The following is an 8,814-nucleotide window of genomic DNA, read 5'->3' as shown; positions in this document are numbered from 1 at the left end:
CCACTTGCCACCCCACCCTGTTGTCCTGGCTTCCCCCACGGACATTATTTAGGAAGGAAGTGGGGCTTCTGCCTCCCCTCCCCAATTTTCACATCACAGAGGAGCACAAACAGGAAAACGAATGCCTGCTCCATACTCCTCCCACCAGAGGAACCTGCACCATTAGCCGTGGTGAGTAAGAAGTGGCTGTTGGCTGACAGGGCCTGTCCCCCAGGAGCTGGAACAGCAGCTGCCACCTCCCCCTCGGCTCCAGGCTGTGGGAAATCCTCACTGCCTGGCTGCATGGGCGGATGCTGCTCCGTGCTCTGGGAGAGCATCTGTATTGCCCTATCAACCCCCCGTCTTCACTGAGCCAGTTCTGGTAAGGTCCCAAGTGCCCCCTCCGGCCTGGCAGCTGAGAGTCTGTGCAGACATCAGCCCCCCTGCCAGCCCAGAGCCAGCCCCCCCAGCACCACAGGGGCACTCAATGCACTTCCTGTGGGAAATGGCTCTTGGCATCCAGCTGCTAGAGTGAGAGCCAGGAGAGAAGCAGGTTCTGGCTCACCGTGGAGAGAAGAGACCTGATGAGTGCAGATCTCCCTCTGTTTCCCCTGCAAGACTGGCCTGTTTTATTGTCACTGTGATAGTCGGTGTTGCCCTGTCAGGGCTGGACCTAGAGGGTGCAGGACCTGGACAATCCCTCCCTTTCTGCCCTTCCCCCACTCCACCTTTCCCCCAAGTCCCACCCTTCCTGCCCTGCATCTTCCTGCTCCATTCCTCTCCCTCTCCTTGCACCCCACTGAACAGCTGATCACTGGCAGGGGGAGGTGCTGAAGGGAAGAACAGGAGTTGTCCACAAGGCTGGTAGCAGGGCAGAGCTGGCTGCCAGCGGGTGCTGAGCACCTTTTTCCCCCGTGGGTCTGCAGCCCAGTAGCTCCCCTCCCATGCATTCACTGAGTCGGCTCCTTCACATGCTAGGAGAGGAGCAGAACCAGGGCTATGGCTGAACTCTGGGGGCACCAGGTGAGTGGCAGAGCTTCAGGTGCTGAGAGTTTGCCTGACCCCTCAGGGACACAGTGTGATGGTGGTGTCCCAGGATCTCTATGAAAGGAGCAGAACAGGATTTACTTGAGATGGAGAGAGAATTGAGAGCATCAGTTTGTATAAAGGTATTGCCTGGGTGAGAGGCTGTGAGCAGGATTCACACCTACAGAGGGAATACTATTGGATTTATCATTCTAACACCTTAGCCACTCAGCCATCACAGCTGTGAGCATAATAAGGCTTCAGTATCACAGAATAAATAATCACGATGAACTGGTAAATATCACCATGCCCAGGCTTGAAGATTTCCCACAGCAAACCTGGCTCCCAAAGCACAGGGGGAATTGGGGTTCGCTTCTCTTTGCTTAGCTATTGCATCGCACAGAGAGTGCATTTAAAAGTCCCCCTTCCACAGAGGCAGGAACTGGGAAATGATTCTCAACTCGAAGCCTTGATGTGAATGAGGATGTCTGACCAAGGGGCCAGGCGCTGGCCTTTGCTAAGAGAACCACTGTCAAGTTTTAGCCTAATAGGACAATGTCAGGTCAAATAAGACAACTCAGGTCTCAGAACTTGCTACAGTAGCAAAGTCCTACAGGGAGCAGTTTCTGCCACTAACACCTGTGCAGCTCTGCTCTCCCTGGCTCTTCTCAGGCTCCTGCTCTCTCTTAGCTCTGCCCCACTCTGGCCCAGCAGTTCCACTCACATGGAGGAATGGTGACCCACGGCCTGGTGATCCTCATTACACTACCGTGGCTGTCAGTGCGGCTACTTGGAGCAATTTGGCCTTCTCCCCATGTGCCCCTGGGACTGTCAGTCTCAGGGTCCTGATGTTCCCATTGCCCTTCCCCGTTTCTATTGGTACTGGGAACTAGCCAACCCACTCCGCCCTCCACGCAAGTTTTAGTAAAGGCCAAGGAGAGCCCCCTCAACACAACCAGCCCTGTGAGGTCACTGATGGCCAGAGAGTCATGTAAGCTGGTCCCATGGAGTAAATGGCACGCTTCAGGACTCTGAATCTGAAATCTGAGTCAATCTCAGTGAGACCTGCATGTGTCGTTGTAGTAAAGCCCTGGAGCTCACAGAGTCTCCTGTCTCCAGTTGTGTAAGAGTGAGTCTTTTCCCTGCTGCGGCGTGAACTCACACCACTAGAGCCAGGTCTCTGCGTCAGGATGGCATGCAATGGGTTGGGCTTTAGAACTTGCCCCACCCTGTGACTGCTGTTTGCCAGGTCCTGTGCAGTTTGACTTGATGGTTGGGATTCTTGCTGCTTCACCTAATGCCCACAAAGTTTGGATCCTTGTGTCTGTCCCGCCACACTTTCCTCTGGCCCATGTGGCACTTGAAGAAAGAGTGCCAGGGCTGGGATTAATAGTGCAGGCCTTGCAGGAGGAGGAGAGTCGAGCTGGTAGCCCCACACACCTTCCCCCTCGGGGCACCTAGAGCAGAGGCACACAGCTCTTTCTGCGGGATACCTCGGCAGAGTAGGTGAGTTCATCGAAATACAGTCTAGGTCCCAAAAGCCTCCCCAAACCCCTGGTCATCACTAGCGGTCAGGGGGCCATTCACACCTCAGCTTACAATCACATTCTGAAATTCTAAGGTTGGCCAACATTGGCCGAAGCCAATGCACTGACATTGTCAGCAACACAAACAGCTGGGTGAGGGAAACCAGGCGTTTGTCCAACTTTAAAAAACCTATTATTACTTTCTCAGGTACAAATATTTTTTTCATACGTTTGTATTCTACTTTTAAAATGTTGTATGACGTTTCACATTTCATTTCAAATTTGCAACCAATGACAACATTGGCAACACTGCATGAATTAGTCTCCACTGTGAGGGGGGTGTTGGGGAAATTCAGGGAGGAGGTGCACAGCCCCTGCTTGGGGTGGGGCATAAGGGACATGCCTGGTTTCACTGAATTGAGTCTCCTTACTGCACACCTTCAGTAGGTACATCGAGAGGAGCTGCCATGTTAGGCAGTGGGCATGCCTGTGCCTTTTAAGAGCCCAGCCCTGGAAGCCCATGCTGAGAGGTGCTGCCTGTGGGAGAGAAATAAAAAGCCCATCTGCTTCCCCCCCCACCCCTGTTGTGCAAACACTGGAGTCTCAGCCCTTCCGCGGGTAAATGTTACCCCTCTGCCCCTGCCTGTTGCGGTGTTGGGGGTTTAACCCTCTGCAGGGGGCCAAAAAAAAAACTTCAAATCCCCTGGGCTTAACTCTGGCTCCTTCCCCTCCTTGATTTCTGCCCTTCAGCCCCTCTCCTAACCTGCCTCCAGCTGCTTTTACCCCCCTGACCAGAACTTCCAACCCTTTTGCTCTGACCCTGAGCCCCCCTCCTCTGATTTGCCCTCCCTTTCCCTCTTCATGATTTGCTCTCCTTGCCCCTTTACCCTGTAAAAAAGGTAGGGGGTTGCTGGTCCCATTATGGGCGGGGGGCCGGTGCCCTGGCCCCTGCCTGCCCAGTTTTCAAAGTGACCCCACGATCTTGGGATGTTTGCTGCAGTGCTGCAGGGTCACTCAGGGGAGAGGGACGCGGTAGGAGGTGATGCAGCAAGGATGCCTCACCCGAGTACTGAGATGCAGGCCACCTTTTGGGGTGGGTTGCACAGGTCAGCAAATGAATTTGGAACAAGAAAGTGCACTGAAAGACAGAGGCTGCTGCAGGAGGTGCGGAGAAACCAGGGAAAAGCAGGCGCCCTAGATCCAGCCCTCTCCTCCCCAATTCGCTATGGATCCATCCAACAGCTGCCCCCCAATTGCCGGGCAGTGCATGGAGCACACTGAGGCCTGCCTGTTTGCTAGCAGGTTGACAATCAGTGCCCAGTGGTGGGGAGAGACGATGCTAAGGGAAGAGCAGCAGCAGACAGCCCCCACGAGAGAGAAAATGCTAGGGCCGTGCTGCAAGGATGTGAGGAGGGGTGGCAGGGAATGGAGGATCTTCCCTCAACAGCAGTCATCTGTCTCTCCCCCAGTTCCTCCCAGCCCTGACCCGCCCAGGCTATCCCAGCCAGCTACCAGGATTACATTTGGCCTGGATTCCCCAGTTGCTGGTGGGCGTGGGTGAGGGAGCATGAGCCGTCTACTGCCCCCCTGCACACGTTGATGGGAACTGACCAAAGAAGCCTGGCAACACCTGCTGCCTAGAGGAACTGAGGCACCAGCCCAGTGACAGAACATATGGGCTCTCCTCATCCTCATCCTCTTTCCATATACAACCTAGGGGAGGGGGGTAACTAGGCAGTTGCCATAGTTAACTGTGGAACTCCTTTGCAAGAGCCGTTGTGAAGGGCCAAGACTATTAACGGGGTCAAAAAAAAGAACTAGATAAGTTTATGGTGGATAGATGCATCAAGGGCTTTAGCAATGGTGGGCAAGGGATGGTGCCTGTAGCCTCTGTGCCAGAAGCTGGAATGGGCAGCAGGGGATTGAATCACTTGTATTCCCTCTCTGTTTCATGCCCTCTGGGCACCTGGCACTGGCCACGTCAGGACAGGAGGTACTGGCTGGATGGACTTTGCGTCTGACCCAATCTGGCCGTTCTGATGTCTCCCTTTGGCCAGCGTGACCCCAGTGGGGAGTCAGAGTAATTGACAGAAGGTGTTTTCCTTGGCGCAGCGAGTACACCCAGTGGCCATCAGGGTAAGACACAGAGCATGTTTCCTGGGCAGCAGTGACACCTCGTGGTCATTCAGGTATTGCACAGAAAGGTGTTTCCTTGATACAGCAGCGACACCCAGTGGCCAGGTGTGGTGTAATGCACAGCAGTGTGTCTGCCTTTAGGAGCAGTGACACCCACGGACCAGTCAGATGGTGATGCACAGAGTGTGTTTCCCACAAACTAGGGTTAAGGCACAGAGCATGTTTTCCCATGGAGCCACAGTGACACCCAGTGACCAGCAGGGTGGCCTCAGACTCTTCTCCTTTTAGTGGGGGACTGCAGATAGGCTAGACAAAAAAATTTGGGGGGTTGTGCCCCCCCCATCACCTGGCCCCACGCTTCACGGGGGCCATGCCTTCTGCTCCTTCTCAGTAAAAGGCCAGTTCATCTCTTCTCTCCCCGGCCAGGCGTTTACAGCAATACAACTTTTTATTAAATCCAAATTGTAAACAGTGCTTACTCTAATAAAATAATCTTAAATCTGTCCAGTTTTGAGTATTAAATTCAAAATCCTCTTAAATAACCATCAGAAACCAAATCCTTAAATGAAAAAATTGAAACCCAAAACAAGTGCTTAATTTAAACCCAATATTAAATAACTTTAGTTTTTTAAAAAAAAACTAAGCAATGCCCATTAAATTAATAATTTAAAGAATTTTATCAAAAAGGTTGTGCTACAGCAGGATGATAAAATAATATAATAAAAAAGGCTCGACCATTAAAACCTCCTTGTAAAGGAATTTCATACTTGAATACCGGCCAAATCGTATAAACATGCAGAACTATGTCAAAACTGGTATTGCAGTCAGCCATTCATCCAGCAAATGTCAATGAAAAGCTCCATTCCAACTAAGAAAAAAACTCCAAAACCAAATTAATCAAAAACAGTCACGCCGCACTAAAACACACAGAAGCAAAATATAAACCTGTGCCCAACCATGCCGAACAAACAATGTAAATGTTCTAACTAACTTCTATGTTTTCTCCCAGGAGGAAAAGTGGGTTTGCACCCGGAACCAGGCTGTTACTACAGATTTTTATCCAATGCCACCCTGCTGGTGCGCAGAGGGATTGAACTAAGTGACGTCCCTGCTAGTACCATCACTTGTTCTCTGCCACAGCTCCACTGAGGAACTGGGGAGTGACCGACCGGGGCAAGGCCCATTGGCCATATTAAAAGGCCGGTGAGTATGCTTTGCGGGTGGGGATCCACATGAGAAGGGATGTGAACAAATTGGAGAGAGTCCAGCAGCAGGGCAACAAAAAATGATTAGGGGCTGGGGCCAGGCCGCCTTACATAGGCCCAAAGTAGGCAAATACATAGGGCCTCACTACTGCCTGGGGGCACCACTCTGCAGCAGCTAGGGCCCAACAGACGGGAAGCAGTGAGGCATGTAGGAGCAGGGCGCTGGTCCTAAGAGAGAGCAGAAATGCTGGCACAGTCCTGAGGAATGGGATTGGTGGGGTCTCTGGAAGGGGAGGGGTAAGGGTGGGGAAAGGAGCTCACCTGTGAAAGTGGTGCTCTTTCGCACCCTGGCTGAAGGGTGAGGTGAGGCGGCTCTGTGGCTCTGGAAACGGCAGTAAATCGTCTTGTTGTCCGCCCATAACATCCATTCTTCTCCCCGGCCCGCCACGGAGCACCCCTCACTTTTCCTCCTCCAGAGGCATCCTCCTCTCTGCTCCTCCTCCTCGCATCAGGGCTGGGTGGGTGAGGTGCTGGGGAATAGGTGGGTGGGAGGGCATGCATGGCTGCCTGTGCGAGGAATGACAATGAAAGTACATCCTTTCCTCGGCAGCTGAGCCCAGGATGGATGTCACAGGCGGGGCTTGCGTGGGGTTACCAGATATGTGAAAAATCAGGATGGGGGAATTGGGGTACAGTGATCAGATATCCTCATTTTTATAGGACAGTGCCGCCAATTTGGGGGTCTTTTTCTTATATAGGCCTCCTTTTCGTTACCCCCCTCCCCCATCCTCGTCCGATTTTTCACAACTTTCTCGTCTGGTCACTCTAGGTGGGGTAATTGGGTCCTATTAAGACAAAGCCCCAAATATCGGACTGGCCAGCTATATAAATCAGGGACATCTGGATCTGGGCCACCCTGCATGGGGAGTGCCTCTCCGGCGCGGCGTGGCAGCTAGCTAGCGATCGCATGTCTCCTAGGGGGAGCTTTGCAAGGGCAGGTATGAGCTGCGTGGCGCAATGGGTGGCCCCATCCCTGAGATTCAGAATACTGTGCTACTTCACCATGGTTGCCATAAGGCTGGTGGTGTGCCATTGGCGTGTCATTGACACTGAGGGTTTGCTGCTGCTCGTTGCCGTACTCTGCACCCAAGAGGTGGACTTTTGGGAAGGTCCTGCAAGTTTTCCACTTATTCGCTCCTCTACTGCTCAGCTGTTGGAAGTCCAGGCAGGCTGGGGGGGTGAGCCATAGCATGAAGCAGTACTTGTGTTGCCATTAGATGTCATTATTAAGCAACTTTGTTTGCCCAAAAATTCTTGCTACATCCTGAACTCATTCAATATTTTTTTTTAAAAAAATCAATATCTATAGCCAAAAACAGAAAATTAAGTTGTTGACAATTATTCAGTGACAGGTTTGGTTTGAAGGCGCGGAGTGGGCCGTTTTCATCAGGAACAAACAATGTGACTGACTTTCCTATAGCCGTTACTCTATATAGAGCCTCCAACAACTGTAATATGGCGTCATCTCGCTAACTGAGTGTATATAAAGCAGGGGTACGGCAACCTAACGGTCACACGTGTAAAGTTGTGGCTAAGGTGAGCTGATTTTTGATGGTATGCAGCGGCAGGCTGAGCGCGCTAGCCCACCTTCCTGCTTGCCTGGGGTTCGCGGCTGGCTATCCCGCTAATTGCGGCCAGCTGGGATAATCCTAGACCCCCATCCGCCCCACTCAAAGCAACCTCTGCTGGCCTGGGGACCCCCAAGGAACCCAGGCTAGGCAGTGGCTTGAGCAGGAGCCGGTGGCACCAAGACGTCAGATAATAGCAATACGTATAGATATCAATCTGAGGAAGTTTTACTGAAAGCTAATTGGTTGCTATTCAGTCGGGAGAGAAGCGAGAGATCGCTAAAAGTTAAGGTGAAGCACAGTCATTGAGGCCTACTGAACATATCCAGCTTCAAGTTTCTACACATCTGTCATAATGCTGGTTTGTACATTCTTGTTAAAAATCTCCAGTTAAGGCAAAATGAATGCGAGTCCAATGATGCAGCTTGATTCCAACACTTACGTACTAAACAACACAGCGACTTTTAGTGAAATACAGAGAAACATGGATTCCAAAGAAAGCAGCAGGTTAGACAGCAAGAGGAGCTTGGCACAGGCCACTCGGTGTAGAACCAAAATTTCATGTGCAAATGTGACCAATTATGTTTCAAGGAAAAACGACAATAGAATATAGAAGGAGGCAGATGAGCCATAGACGATCAGAAAGAAATTTGAGGTTGGAATTTTTTAATGTTGTGATGGATAAAGGGCAAGTATCTGCTGTTGAATGAAAAGGTTATAATAACTCAAGTAGGCAGCCATGACAAGTTTGGATTTTTGTATGACATAACTAAATTCAACGAAATAGGAAAAAAGAGCAACATACAAAGTGGCAACGAACCTGAGAGCCTCCTGAAGCACGGTGATAGTTTTGATTTAAATGGTACTTGACCTGTAGCGAAGAATTGAGTACACTGGTCATATGTTGCCACATGCAAAATCGTGAGGGACATTGTACAGTTTATTCATACCCGCATACTTGTTGACATTATCCTAATGTGTCATTGCCATCGTATTCTCACTGTGACAATTCCTGTAACAGTAGGCACTCAGGACAAGCAGGAAGTATTCTCAAACTAAAAGCTCATTAAAAACTAATTCCGGCTCTACATAGAGTCAGGGAAACGCTTAATTGGTCTTGGCTATTCTGGCGTCCGAACAATGACACGGACTTTGTCTTTGTCATCGATGGGAACATTTTACTTGATTTTGCTAGCCCAAAAAGCCAGAAAGTTGGCTTTTAATTAAAACAAATGCTTTGTTTCAATACCTCTTCATAATAATTTCCAATAAAATTTTGATAAATATAAAAAAAAACTATATTATTTGCTCTTT

The sequence above is a fragment of the Chelonoidis abingdonii genome, chromosome 11 (genome assembly GCF_003597395.2).
Source record: "Chelonoidis abingdonii isolate Lonesome George chromosome 11, CheloAbing_2.0, whole genome shotgun sequence".
Taxonomy (NCBI): Eukaryota; Metazoa; Chordata; order Testudines; family Testudinidae; genus Chelonoidis; species Chelonoidis abingdonii.
This window is presented reverse-complemented; position numbering follows the sequence as displayed.